This window comes from Sitodiplosis mosellana, unplaced genomic scaffold (genome assembly GCF_009176505.1).
Source record: "Sitodiplosis mosellana isolate CC-2019 unplaced genomic scaffold, AAFC_SMos_1.0 Smas_scaffold_1, whole genome shotgun sequence".
Taxonomy (NCBI): Eukaryota; Metazoa; Arthropoda; class Insecta; order Diptera; family Cecidomyiidae; genus Sitodiplosis; species Sitodiplosis mosellana.
The window spans coordinates 21742788-21749884 of record NW_022595244.1 but is presented as its reverse complement, the minus strand read 5'-3'; positions in this window follow the sequence as shown (position 1 = coordinate 21749884).

Sequence of the window (7097 nt, the reverse complement as noted above, 5' to 3'; positions counted from 1 at the left end):
ATACTTTCCACAGATTTATGTTGTTGGCGAATTATATTGATTGAAAAAGGCCGAATCTCACGAACTTCGTAGACGTATAGATTCCGGGCATCCCAATGGACGCATAGTGCGTAATTGATCTTTGGTTGGCCAGGTATTTCAGCCTCGCAATAAATTCACTCACTAACTTAGTGTTGAATGCTTATAAAATTCGAAATTTATGCAAACGGAAATGCCACATCGTATTAGGATGCAGCTTTGAAAGTGTGATGTGCTGTGCTATCCTTTGCTGTGCTATCCTTTTGAACCATATACCACACGCACGATTCACCACACGGTGAAAGTTTTGCTCTCTTCACTTGTGTGCCAATGTTTTGAACGATAAAAAAGTACACACACATACCGCGTTCCATACAAGGCGGCCGAAGGGAGCAGCCAAACCGGACTAAACCGAAACATCGAAACATGTATAGACATCGAAACATATATAGACATCGAAAACACTTGGGAGCTCACGGCTCACGGCTCACGGCTCACGGCTCACGGCTCACAGCTCACACTGTATATAATATTTTGATCTAATTAGAGTGGATTTCAAATGTACTGACATCAATACAGAGAGACAAACGCCGGCAGTTTCGGTTCTAATAAAAACACCAAAAACGGTCATTTATGGTCATCAATGTTGTCTTTTCTTGTCAGATTGTATTTGTGCTCGAATGAAAGGAGGACAGCAGACATGTCAACTAACCGGCAGGAACACGTAACAATACTGATATTAACAAAGAAAAACCAACACAGTAGGGTGTACGAGTGCGAAGAATAGAGAATTCATTGGTAATCCATCTCGAGATCTAACACTCCATTCTTTTTGCTTCTTTTCAATTCACATCTCGTCTTGGATCGTGTTTTCAGCAATGAAAATATATTATTGCTGCGAGCAATGTTGCCGTTATTATTCGGGGTCGTTTCGTTTGTCTAATCATTTTTCCAGCTGGTCTAAATGGCCACCGACATTCATGTCGAAACATTTCCGTTTGCTATTCGAAGCGATTAGTTATGCAATCTGTAGACAACTGTTGCTACGGGTATGCGCATCGTCGTTGTGGTATCGATATTGTCCCATGTGTAAAAGTATTCTTCTGTTTATAAAATATTTCCAATGAATCAATCACCAGACGATCAAGCCAATTGGATTAATTAAGAAAAATGAACTTTAAGCTAGTGATGGCTTCGAACGTTCGTTCGTTCGTTCGACAATTTAAAAAAGAATATTTTTTGTTCGTTCGTTCGTTCGACATTCATTTTGTTCGATGTTCGGTCCGAAAAAAGTTTTTTTTTTTATTTCAAAATCTCCCGAATAAACTTGGTATTACTATGAAAAATTATAATAAAATCTAATAAAAGCATGAGGTGTAACGATTACATTAGAAATTTGATCAATACATCGAATTTTGTAATGTGAAAAAATTTTGAACATCGAACAAAATGAATGTCGAACGAACGAACGAACAAAACCTTTTTTTAAAACCATGTCAAACGAACGAACAAGCGTTCGAAAGTGTTCGACGGCCAACACTACTTTAAGCCGATGAAATTGAAACTTTTCCGCGCAAAGTCATAAAATGATTGAAAAGTTGATGAGAATTTGATTACATTGGAATTAATCGAGACTATGTTTCATCGGGAAATGTTCCACTTGGGAATATGCAACAGTCTGTTCATAGCGCATACATACGCTATATGTACGCAAATTTTAGCTACTCTTCGTTATGAACTGGACGCGTTATCTGTGTGAGAAAACGATACCATCGAGAGTGTTTGAAGAATTAAAATTAATTCAAATACTCACAGGTTGTGAATAATTATGATTTCCCCTTAGAGATATCCACTGCAACATTTGCCGAGATGTTGTGCGATTTAACAGTAACGAGCTACCTCGGTTAGTGAAACCACTCACTTTTTGGTCGGTCATTGAAAAAAAGGTTTCTAATGAAAAATTTAAATTCTTCTATGCGAAATTGCCACTCCAAACGCCATTTCGATTATCTAGTGTATTCGTGCGAATGCGAAAAAGTTGGCGATGCCGTCCAGTTGGGAAAATGTGTAGTATCATGAAATCGACTTAATTGAATTAAATTTGAATTGTTTGCATTTTTTGTCGTTGTCGTCGTCATCGTGATCGTCACCTTCGCCGTGGCTGTTCTTTATCAATAATGAAAGTTTATTCGCCTCATATTCCTTATAAACTATGACTCTAAAGCGTAGACAAGTATGAAATGTCCACTGAGAATACTTGAATGTGTGCTTGAAAGTTATTAAATAAAAACACAGCAGTATAGAGAGTGATATATAATAGTAGCATGGAATTCGTTCACAGTTCAGTTCATGTTGTTGAATTGAAGAGTGCAACCACTTGAGGCAGCCAGCATATCGGAATGCTCACTTATATTCGGATGAAATGCGGAAAATACTGTACACTTTCCGGCCAATGAGATTGCTCTTTACGGGTTGATTTTATGGTTTCTAGCATCGGTATACGCATAAATCATAACTATAATAGTTTTTGAACTCGTTCACAGAAAGTACTTCGTTTTTGGTGGTTTCGATTCCCGGTGAATCATGGTGAGGAGCAGCGTTGAGGTCATTCTGAAGCCATGGTAATATATATTGTATATTAATATCACCATTGCTTAATATAAGCGTGATTGGGTTATGGTGGGTGAAAACAGAATGTTCTAGAACGATTTCGTCCAAGTTTTTGATTATTTCGTACATCTAAAAATTCACCATGATTGGGTGTCATTGAGAGTCCGAATCATTTATGCTTCGAATTGAAAAACGTAACCAAGTGGATTACCTTTCTGCGTTCTTTAATCTTCTCTAATGAAATTAATTGTTATTTGATCGAGATATTTCTCTGCAGATAATGGAGATGGTAAAATTATACTTGGCACTTGATGTCTGACGTCTTTTGCTAGAACACCTTTAAAAACATACGCACGCACACCACATACACCAATTTCACCACCAGCTAGGTCTTATATAATATATGATGAACACTGACGTTGATATAAATAAATGAAAAAGCATCGGTTTTCTGCTTGTCATTCTGGGTGCGTTGAGCGCGCATTTGAAATACAAGATGCTTTGTTTTTTCTCTCTCTCAAACAAGCAAACAAACAAACAAGTAGGACGCAGTTGTAAAGTATCAATAATGAAATATCGCAAATATGAATTCTGCTAGAATTTCATGCTTATCTCATACACCATATGCGTTCTCGTGTGTGCGTATTTTCATTTTCCGCGTTTTTCCATTGTCTTTATGTTATTATGTTTGACGATACGCGATTGTGTGCTATATACCTTAAATTGATGACAAACCCCACTGTTGAATGGCATTCAACGGGTTTTAAAAGCAAACGACATGAACACATCAGCAATAAAATGGGAAATTACTTTTATTGTTTTCACTCTTATCGACATGGAAACAGTTTCCGTTAGGTTGAGCTTTTGCCCGCGAGCACAGGGCACACACACGCAAATTATTCCGTTACCTGTCAACTCATTTTCGTATCTAATTAGCACGAATTTTATATAATGTAGATTTGCTTAAATAATAATCACTCGATATCAAAAAGTTTCCAATTACAAGCCGGGAAAAGCTTTTTGTTCAGCATTTGGCGGCGCACGCAATTCAAACAAGATTGCATGCAAATATTCGCTACGAATTTTGTCCTGATTGCTCGAAACGACATGATGACATTTAGTCTTTTGTTCCATCTGTACAGCACGAAAGAAAAAACGATTCGGGTACGTTAAATTGAATCGACTTCATTTTATATACAAACACATGACAAATAATTGCACACAACAACACGCAAAATGATTTTTGACACATCACGTGGGAGAGAAAAAAAAACTTATCTTTCGTAATGTTGAATCTAGGATAAGTATCAAAGACTTCTATTAACTCGGGCACTAAGCGGAGAACCAACTTATGTCAAAGTTCAAGCCATTGGCATTTTGTGTTTCTTCTTCAAAAGAGCACAAGAGAAATGTTTTTATTGGTGGAAGTTTTTGGTTGTGGCACAACTACGTTGGACAAGCGCGTTCGCGTTATCTCTTTGGGGAAGATGTGTTTTTATTTGGTATGCTTTTACGATGCTCAATTATGTTTCGGGGTTGAAGGTTAAAGTAAGGGAAAAGTAAAAAATGTGATACCAGCGTTTCTATGTAACCGAATCTCTAAGTGAGTCTTGGGTCAATAAAGGACGATCAACCGGCGAAATAAATGGATAAACACCCATTTATTGTCTTCACAAAAATAATCCAAAAAATGTCACAGCCAGAGTGCAAATGTACATAAAATAAAACTCAGTCGATGGGAAAATGTCGAAGAGGAAAAAGAAAATGACGAAAAAAAAGCGTAGAAAATGGAATCCATAACCATACCTTCTTCTTCTTCTTCCTTTTCTTGGTTCGATATGGATTTATAAAACTCAAAAAGCAACGTATTATATGTCAACCAGCGTTCGGTTTGGTGCGGTTCGAAAATTAATTCTTCGTGCGGAGAATAGAGTATGCGATGTTTACAAGCAAGTCAAGCAGACATAAACAAGGTATCGATTTATGTTAGCGAAGCGAAAAAACATACATTTAGCGTGTCGAATATATGTGCTAACCATACAAGGCATAAAACCATACACATTAGCTGGGTTTTTATATCTATCCAGCCCATGACATATACATACACCAACCATGTCCAACAAGGGATTAAGAAAATATGCAAAAAGGTTTTTCCAATAAATTTATTTCCAGTTGCGTTGCGACACAGTGAACCGAGAACCAAAACAACTGTGGGAAACGAAAACAACCGTCATTCTGGTTTAATGAACTATCAATTGGCCAATATACTATGCCAAGTCAGGCCGTTTAACAATCTCACATGCGATTAGTGCTGTGGGTTGTGTATGTGTGAGCGCGTTCGCTCAACGACAAGAGCGCATTCACATAATGTCATTTTCATAAAATATGCAAAAAGCAATTCAAACACCCTGTTTCTATGGCTTCGACAATAAACAAAAATTCCCGTAAGCGTATGCAATTTGTGATTTAAGTTTCATTTAGATCGTAAGTCGTTAGGAATTTTTGGTGAAGAAAAGATGTAATCAATGCAAAAATCTACCAATTCAAACTGAGTATGAGCAAAAACTTTGCGGCTCCCCTGTTTTGTAGGTCTTACAACTTCTATATGGCCTCGTGTACACCATTTTGATCGTCATTGAATATTTCAGTAGGTTTTCGGTGATTTATTTATTAAATTTCTGTGAAAGTGTGTTGGTTGATAGTGGAGCAACAACAACAAAAAATCACTCGCTCTAGTTCAACAGCTCACACAAAAACATGCTGATGTATTCAGCGATGAGAGCACTCAAATGTTCAATCCAACAGCCATTGATTCAGCCTTTTTTGCCGTTAATTCATTTTATATAAATTTATCGCTGAATGGGGCGGTAAAAATGGTTGAAATTATTGTAAAATGGACGTATTCATGGAGTTTTCGGAAAAGATAACAATCACACCTTTATTTCAGAAAAATAAGGATTTTCCGGAATCTGTAATTAAAATTGGCATTTTTGCCTTTCATCTTGGTTCATAGAATTGACTTTAATATGAGTTCGTAATTTCTAGAAACTATTCCATTTTCCATTTGAATTCGCTTTTCGAGCGTTTGGGTTTTTTTCAAAACCTAATGACTTTCTGTGGAATCACTTTTTGAAATCATCACAAACTTTTTGTACACTGACACTGAAAAAACACTAACTGACTGAACAGAAAATCACCGTAATTTTTTAATGCATGTTAATTGATAATTTGATTCAATCAATAGATCCCATTAGTTGATGGAAAACCAAAGAAATGTGTGTGCATTTTTTACCACACAACACGACATATTGATTTTTTCCCCGTCTGTTTTTGAACAAAAAAAGGAAACGGTAAAATGGTAAAAACATGAAAATCTTCCACTCAATCCAGCCATAAAAGTATTGATTGGTTGAATTCTCCATTAAACATTGAAGATTTTGTGCGAATAAAATATTGTACATAACATATATGTGAATCATGAGTTCTGAATACGCAAAAATGAACCATGAACCTCCTATGCTGCCCATATAAATTCATGTTTCACTTTTGCATATTCAGAACTCATGATTCATTTTTGCGAATTTTTTTTCTTGATGCGTTTCAGAATGTTTATTCCTGTATTGCCATTTTCATTCTCACAGCCTCATATACGAAATGTATCACCAATATCGTAATTAGTATTTAAATCAATCATTTAGCACCCTAGCTCGCTCATTCACTCAGTCACTTACACGTGCACACACAAAATTCATTGTACCAAAGTATCACTTTTCCATTGAATGGTTAATACATATTATTATTTATTTTCAGTAGCTGATCGCCTTTTCATTCGCTGTGTGTTATTCAACAGATTTGCGGAAGAAAATGAATGGAAAAAAGAGGAGCAACAAAAAACGCGAGCTCAGCACGTTCTCATATTAAATTCAGTGAATGGCACGAAAATATCCTACCTATTGAATTGGGCATTTCATTCCATATTCTATTCCGTTTTGTGAGTGTGTGTGTGTGTGTGTTCGCTTTCCAATGGCAAAAGCGACGAGCATTCGAGCATTAATCCCATTCATTTGAGCGAACTCAACATCACAGTTCACTTTGTTTGGCTTGGTGTTTGATGTGGTACAAAGTATTTCGGTTCCATCCCATTGCTGTTGCTGCTATTGCCGTTTCAATACATTGCAGAAACCTAACAGAGCAAGGAGCCCATTTTCTGAATAATATATTCTAAGTTTGCTCGTTTCTTCCTGCACATCTCTTCCCATTGTTTAAAATCGAATACATTCGTGTGGCAGTCACATGCTGTGCCCATCGTCATTGCTGACACTTGAATCATGGCAAATTATCACCTCCACCGAAGTCGACACTGTCTCATTCAGACATGGCTGTCATTATTTTAGAAGTCCATTTGCTAACAGTACCATGATTTAATTTGAAAGCTATTCATTGGAAATGAAGTCTTTTGTCAATGGAAC